General features: G+C 33.3%; 1 long non-coding RNA gene across 1 annotated transcript; it reads right to left on the reverse strand.

Moving 5' to 3' along the window:
* Window positions 1-520: 520 nt before the first annotated feature.
* On the reverse strand, window positions 521-3,326 carry LOC117963585 (uncharacterized). Its single transcript, XR_009330663.1, has 4 exons — window positions 2,993-3,326; window positions 2,227-2,394; window positions 1,620-1,697; window positions 521-1,253 (listed from the first exon to the last, which is right to left on the reverse strand). It is a non-coding gene; the product is annotated as an uncharacterized LOC117963585 (long non-coding RNA).
* Window positions 3,327-8,527: the final 5,201 nt, after the last annotated feature.

The raw sequence follows: 8,527 nt of genomic DNA on the forward strand, positions 1-8,527 counted from the left end.
TTTATAATACATGGAAATGTATATTGAAGTACTGGTTCATATATTTTAAATATATTGCTTTAATGTCCATATATTTGTCATACGCATTCATCATATATGACAAAATACCTTTTACAAAATATATGGTCAAATACATTGATTTGTATGCATGCTTTTGTGCTGACTGGTTATGCTGGGTATGAGAAACAACATGCATGTTGTACTGTGTAATACATCAATTCTAAAAATTCTCAGTGGAATACTGTACCTCACCCTGAAACAAAGAGTTTGGTCAAGTTCTTTTGTGATTAAAGTCTGATGTAAATCACATCTTCAAAATAACTTATGTAGTGATGGCATCTTCCAAGCAATATGGGATTTTCATTATACATTACAAAGTAATAATTAAAAAACCTTAGTAGCCAGTTAAATACTACATACTATACTGCATGTGGGCCAGAGCTAGAATTTTAACTGCATATCACTTAAAAATTAAAATAAAAAAGCAAATAATAGCTTTAAAAAAACAACATGAAAAACATTTGACTTTCTTACTGTTTATTGTACATTTGTAGGTCAAATACATTGCACAGAAAAAACACATGGTAGTTTGAAACATGTATAAGCAGAGGCTAAAATTTAACAAGAATTTTAACAACTGCCTTTTATATACAACATTATTACAATTGTACCTGTGGCGTTTTTCATAAATCGAAAGGAACGGTAGTTCCTCGAACCAAGTTAGCCGTGGTGAGAGAACGGGAGTTCCTATCTATACAGTGTAAGATCTGAAAGAACATTTTCATAGCAAAAGGAATGCAGGATGCCTGGTCACTATCTGTGTACCAGCTGGCATAAACAATGTTATGTCACAGAATGTCTGTGACTGGAAGCCATGTCTATTTCTTACTACCTTTTGTGACAATTCAGGGTCCTCTAAAAATGCTTTGATCTGTGCATGTAAAGGCAAATGAAAGAAAAAGTTTCCTTCTTTCAGACTCCTTTGCTCTATCCATTCTTTCTCACAGTAAGTGCGTTTCTTTACCTAAGTAAGATTCACAGAAATTGCAAACATGATGTATTTCTACAAAATATTTTAAACCTTCAAATGGTTTTTCTAAGTGGTACCAAGATTGTGGTACAGTGTCTTTACCAGCCAATAGATTAATAATGTCCAGCATGTCAGAGACTGCTTCCTTGGTAAGCTTGTGCTTCATTTTCAAAGCCATGAGCAGCAGGCCATTCTGTTGTTGAGACGAATACACTTTGTCATCCTGAAACAGGGAAAGTGTTATTATTTATTATATATTTTAGGAAATGTATTTTATATCATGCACATATTCATCCCATAATTATATCCACAGTACTGAAATACAAAAAGTCACATTACAATCTTGGATTTGTGTGCAGTTCTGTAAGGCTACATTATTATAATGAGATTACAGTACAGTGTTTTTATACAAGTCCACATCTTTAAATCTACATTACACCCAAAACAAATTTACCCTTAGCCAACTTTCTATGATCCTTTTCTTTTGAAGAAAGAGGAAAGTGTCCTTCATTGCCACTAAAAAGAATGCTGATTTAAAACACACTATGTAGTGGGTACTATAGGGTAAGACACAATAATATACACAAACCTCTTGCAGGTACTTTTCTTGTGTAGATTCATCAAGAGAATGAAAAGGTTCACTGCCAGGATTCTCAATGTCCTGTTCCTGTAATTGAAAAATATGCACATTTACATCCTATACAGTTTGTGGCTCTCCCCAAGCAATGGGAAAATTACACTATGCCATCATACTCGTCTCATATCATAGCACCATCACACTCATTTTCAAAGCTATCATGATTGATTCCTATTTTTTCATGAACATATTTATGTATTTTAACAATTAAACGTTTGGTAAGGCTATAATTAAATCTACATTTATAGTATTACAAATATACATGTACTGCAATTATATTGTTTCTATTTAGTGTTTTGTAAAAGCTCTAAAATAAACATGATATTATTGAACAGATAAATTATTACAATTCATGAGCAACTATTAGATTAACATATTCCTGCATTTGTGCCTGTATACAGACGTTTATAGCTTTAAATGGTCACATTTATTTTAACAGAAACAGCAAAAAGGTCAAATTTAAATTAAAAAAAAAAGTTTCTATTAGATATATTACTTTATATAGCATTACACATTATACTACATTAGCACATAATAACAAAAATTACTAGTACTTTACCATGTAATTGACTCAAGATCTGCATTCTCCTGTTCACTTGGGGTTATTTCAGGTTCCCGTTCCCGTTCGATTACTGGATTCTGGTACATCAACGTCTTCATCAGTTTCTAGACTGTCATCATCTTCAGTGTTGCTTACAGTACGAATCTCGTCATGTGTTAAAGAACCCTACAGACGCACACCCACACATAAACAGTAAATCAATTGCATTTAACAAAGTACAAAAAATATTATACACAGAATAAGCCACACAGTAATGTACAATCAACTACCAAACACGGCCGTTTGAAAATTAACTACTTCCTTCAGAATTAATCCTAAATCATTTGTAGCGCTTTCTATTTATTCTACAAAACAAATAGTAGATCTCGTTATTTCACTTCTTTTACTATCATTTTAACAGGTTTTAACTGTGCCTGGAGTAGTGGTTAGGGCTCTGGACTCTTGACCGGAGGGTTGTGGGTTCAATCCCCAGTAGGGGACACTGCTGTTGTGTTGTATCCTTGACTCAAGGTACTTTACCTAGATTGCTCCAGTAAAAAAAAAAAAAAAAAACCCAACTGTATAAATGGGTAATTGTATGTAAAAATAATGTAATCTGTATAATGTATAATGTGATATCTTGTAACAATTGTAAGTCGCCCTGGATAAGGGCGTCTGCTAAGAAATAAATAATAATAATAATAATAATAATAATAATAATAATAATAATAATAATAATAATAATAATATTATGTACAGCCTAGGTTGAAATACTTTACTCAACGTTGTTTCTGCTTGACTTGATTGTTCCTTGTTCCTATAAAATAAAAATAAAGGTTTAGAATATATACTATCGTATTATGACTGAACAGCTTTAATAAATTAAACACTAGTGAAGCTACTTGCCTTATCCTTTTCCATCGTCTAAGTGTTCTTCCTGGAACAGCCATTTGGTCAGCCAGGTAGCGTTTGTAGCCACGCTGTGCTGTGGTGATGTCGTTTTTATTATAATCACTCATAATTTACAGCCCACGTGCCAGCCTAAAAAACTGTGTAAAAGTACATTGCATGGATTACTTAAATCACTAGCAGCCAACAATGGGAAAGACATTATGTTAACACTACAGCAGCTCATGTGCGTTATGGCTGCTGTGTTTGACGTCGCACACAGCTCCTCCTACTTTCAGTTCCGTTGTCTGACAAATTCGCTTTCAAAACACTAAAGGAAACAAAATAATATATATGTATCTAGCCAAATTATTAATTAGAAACATAAAAGGAATCGGGGTTTTCATATTTCTTTTTTATTCGATTTATTTGTATTTATCTGGACGTCGTATTTTTTGGCCGACAGGAAGTGAAATCATCACACGTTTCGTGCTGACTTTCAGTTGGGAAGGTGCAAGTACAGAGAGACGGAGCAAGCATGTTCGCACTAGTAAAGTGGGTAAATGGCGACGATGACGGTAAATTGAGTGTAATTCCTACTGAGTGGATTAAAGGATTTAATATAGAGGATTTTGAAGAAGAAGGCAACGAAGATGAGCGCCATTATGTCGCAGAGTGGAGAAGAGGGAGTAAACGACCACGTGGAGGATGGCAAGCTTTCGATTGTGAAGTGGAGAAAGTGGGAGGTTAGTATACCATATTTACCACAACTTTGAGATATAGAGATGCATTAGCAATTACGATCTTTGTAAGTAGTAAAAAATGGAAATACATATTTTAATCGTAGGTTGAAAAAAAAAGTTAATTACTGTATCACATGAAGTCAAGAAATGCCAGCAACAATAGCTATGGCCTAGTAGTAGTACTGCATCCCGAATTTTAGGTGACTGCTGTGTTAGATTCTCTGTATAAATTACTCATTTGGAAGTAATTAGAAAAAAATAAGCACACTACATAATTATAAATGTAGTAAAGTTATTATTATTTTTTCATTAAGTCATGTTAAATTTTAAACAACCAATATCTTCCTAGTTACTTTAACATGTAATACTTTTGAAATACAAGAAAACAACTTGTTGAGTATTGATTAATTATGATCCTTTCTGTTTCATTTTTAAGAAAGACAGTTGGAACTTGTTCAAATGCGTGATGCAATGACAAGAGCAGAAGAGACTCCAGCTTTGAAAAGAAAGAAATTTCAAAGTAGCAGATATGCTGATGAATCCAGCAGTGACACCAGACACTCAAGTGTGCCAGGTAAACATTGCTATTTAACATTTCTGTTAAATTTTAAGACTGAACAACATACTACATTTATTTTAAGGTGTGATGCAAGGACCAAATAAAAACTTTGACCCACTAATCATAAGTTACAAATCTGGTGCTGATGGTATCTTTTTTTGTTTGTCACAAGGTTACAGTCTTCTACGCCTGAGGGAATCTGCCATTAATACTGGGTTTTAATTTGCGATTAGGCCCTAGGTAGGAAGCAGTATCTGTCACAGAAGGCTACAAGTGGACGCTGTTGATGGTACAGTATTATTGAGTTCCGCAAAGTTATTTTAGACAGCAGTAAAAAAAAATGTTTTTGGTTTGTTTATTTAGAACTTAAAGACTAAAGCATCTGCAAAGCAACAAAGGTCTACTGAAATTCTGAATCAGCTGACTAAGAAACCGCAAACTAATAAAGAGGATGGAGAGGTACAACAACTTAAAAGTAAAATTCAAGAACTAGAACAGGAGAATAAGAAGCTCAAGGAAATGGTAGTTGGAGGTAAGCATTATTGTTTCAAGCAGAATAAATATAGTATAGCGTCAGGAGCATTATATTAATAAAGACTAATAAATAAGTTAAGAAATGCACATATTTGTGGAAAAAAACAAACTCCTGTTTATTCTGGAACCATACGTAAAACTGGATTACTTGTATTGTAACGCTTGAAATGTTTTTGCTTACGATTGTAAGTCGCCCTGGATAAGGGCGTCTGCTAAGAAATAAATAATAATAATAATAATAATAATAATAATGAGATTAATTAATTAATTGATGATTGATTAGGGCGCTGCCCCTATGGGTTAAGACAATGGTATTGGTATCAACATCAACTGCGTTGTGAACCTGCCTTTACTTGATTAGTCCATACAATTGGTGATTTCTAATTGGGGGGGGTATAAAAAAAGCTTGCCGATTTCCAAATTTTGAAAAAGAAAAGACGAAGTAGAACAGAATTGCAAAGGTTTTCATAAAGCCGAATATTGTATAATTGCAGCTATCCCTGTGATATTGGACAAAATTGAGGAGCTAGGAAAGAGGGACAACTCTGGTCCTACTGACCACTCTATTGACAGTGAGGCAAATTGTCTTTGTGGAAGTCCACGGTATGCTGCGTCGTCTGCAGGATCAACTGTGTCCATATCCTCAATTCCTCAATCACAAGGAAATGGAAGACAACTTGACAAGGTAACAGTGTGTTGTATTACAGGCAGTGGTAACCAGTCTTTTATATATGTCAGTGAATCATTATCCTTTTTATAGCTTGCAAATTTAACCCAATTTAATTGAAAACTTAATATGAATTTGTAGAGCAGTAATTTAATTAGTTTTATTATACTTTACCATGACACTTCTGCATTTCTTTAACAATTAATGACTTTTTGTTTTGGCTTGTACATGTCATCCACAACAGACAAGTAGATCATTATTGCGTTTGTGAGGACTGCATCATAGGCTTAAGCCCTTTTGACACTGGCACTCCGACCCGGGTCATGACACGCTTATTGGTGACCCGGGTAATTTTTTTGCTAGTGTGAAAGCACTTACCCGGGTAGGAGGCGACCCACTTCAGGAGGTCCGGGTCGAGCGAGGCGAAATGACGTTTTTTTTTTTAGTCTGCACATTGCGTTGTTGCCGCTCCTGACCCGGGTCGATAAACTGCAGTCTGAAACCTCTCGGCCGACCCGCTTGACACCGTGTCAGTGACAGTGTGAAAGCGGCTTTATTGTAACTGGGTTCTTGATGCTGTAGAGGTCATACATGCTCACCCAAAACCAGACTCTTCAAGGTCAATTCTCAGTGGTGTATTTTACCTTATTGACAAGCACAGACTTTTAAAGGAGCCATAGATAGCATTAATTTTAAATCAAGGCTTATAAAGTCATGATATTTGCAAGGACACAATTTCCTAGAATCAAGAACAAGCTAGAGGATTGCCCGAATCCTGGTTTTGAGAAAATGCCACATATTTGTTTTTTTCTTGGTTTATTTGTTATAAAAATAAAACTTATTTCTTCTTTAAACAGGTGGAAATTCATCCAGGAAGTGGAGTGTATATAGACCAGCTGGCTTGGACAATAACAAATAAGGCTACTTCCTACACTTCATTTGTGAGAAATGCTATGCTCTCTGTGTTTGACATTGAAACTTTAGTAAAAAGTAATTTACGTGGTGGAAGTGGCAAACGACAGAAACATGGGGAAAGAAGAGAGGCCTTGGATCCCAACAAAGTGAATGCCATATACGGTGAGTGTTTTTAAGAGTTATTAATTAAATGCTTTTAAACCTTCTTTTTGTAGATGTCCATAATTTTTCTTCCATAGAGCCTATTTTCACTTAAAAATAGTTTTGAATTCAATATGTTTGTTATTATGTATGTATTTCTTAGCAGACATCCTTATCCAGGGCAACTTACAATTGTTACAATTATATCACATTATTTTTACATGCAATTACCCATATATATATATATATATATATATATATATATATATATATATATATATATATATATATACTATAATTACTGTAGCAATCTAGGTATAGCACCTTGTTCAAAGGTACAACAGAAGGGTCCCCCACCTGAGATTGAATCCACGACCGTCTATAAATAAATGTATGGTGCTATGAACAGGCTTTGTCCTGCACTCACTACTGTACTGGTTGACAATTGAATATGGATAGGTAAACACTAAAGAATTGCATTTAGTTCTCAATAAAAATGGGTTTCTTAGCATTCAAACATCGAAACAAACTGAGCTGGTCAGTAGTAAGAGTGTACAATTGTTTTGTTTTTTTTAACTTGCAAAAAATGGTGATTCATATAGTGCTTTTGAATGTTATCTCAAGTATGTATTTTTTAAAAACTTTCTTTTCATTTTCAGCTGCAACTCTGATGAAATTTCCACTTGCCACCAAATCACAGATTGGTTCTGTAATTAATGGGAAAATAGCTGAACTTAGGTATGCAATAAAGAAAAACGCACACAAAAATACACAAGGCTTTAATGATACTAACTGATACTGGTACTGGGCTTAGAAGTCATAAACTGTGTGGTAGTTCTAGTTCTGTTTTAGGTTTCCCCTGTATTTTATTTAGATGTTTAATTTCGAAAACAAATGAAACATCCCTTATTGAAGTTTTCCCTGTTGACTTTATTGTAATGTTTTTGCACTTTTACCATTGATTTACCTTACTTTTACCATGGTTTCCTACGGTTTTCAATTATTTTAAGATATCTTCAAATATTTCAATATGTCTGTTTGGCGAGCTACAGGGCCAAACTGCCAGTTAGAGATACCTTCAAATATTTGAAGGTATCTCTAAATGATGATTCGGCTTGCCGTAAGAAATAGTGTTAATTTACAGTAGTGTTATTGTATCTATAGTGATAATGTACATGTGTATATCCGAGAAATATTAGGGGATGAAAGTAATGTTTTTTTTTTTTTTAAGTAATTCAGTGAAACTCCAACTCTGTTTATAACAAGATTGTAAACAAGATTTTGCAGTCGCTCAGATGAGGGCTCAAACTGATAACTGTTCAATAAAGTTTTATAAATTTATAAAATGGGTGCATTTTATTTATCGTACTACTGTAGCAGTCCACAAAACTTTGCAAACTGTTATTGCATGTGAAGTGATCCATTTGTATTACTCTTTTCCTGCATCACACGTTTACATATGTAAATTCACATTTTTCCATATATGAGTAAATGCATTACCAACACAACATTTTAATTATGATATCATACATTTATTGAAATATATAATTCTATATATGTTATTAATGTGTGTATATATATAATAACATGTATTAAACATATATTTTTGACATGATACCATGTATTCATACTATATAATAAATACATTTTAAATGTATGGTTCATATGTGGTTAATATATTATAAATATATTGTAAAAGTATGAAAACATGCAATATACCATTTATTCATACTATATAATACATACATTTTAAATGTATGTTTCATATGTGATTAATATATTATAAAAGTATGAAAACTATAATTAAACTACATATTTTTCATATATTGTTATTGTATTGTTACATATATGAAATCCGGCCAATTTCTATAT

This window comes from Acipenser ruthenus, chromosome 12, assembly GCF_902713425.1.
Source record: "Acipenser ruthenus chromosome 12, fAciRut3.2 maternal haplotype, whole genome shotgun sequence".
Taxonomy (NCBI): Eukaryota; Metazoa; Chordata; class Actinopteri; order Acipenseriformes; family Acipenseridae; genus Acipenser; species Acipenser ruthenus.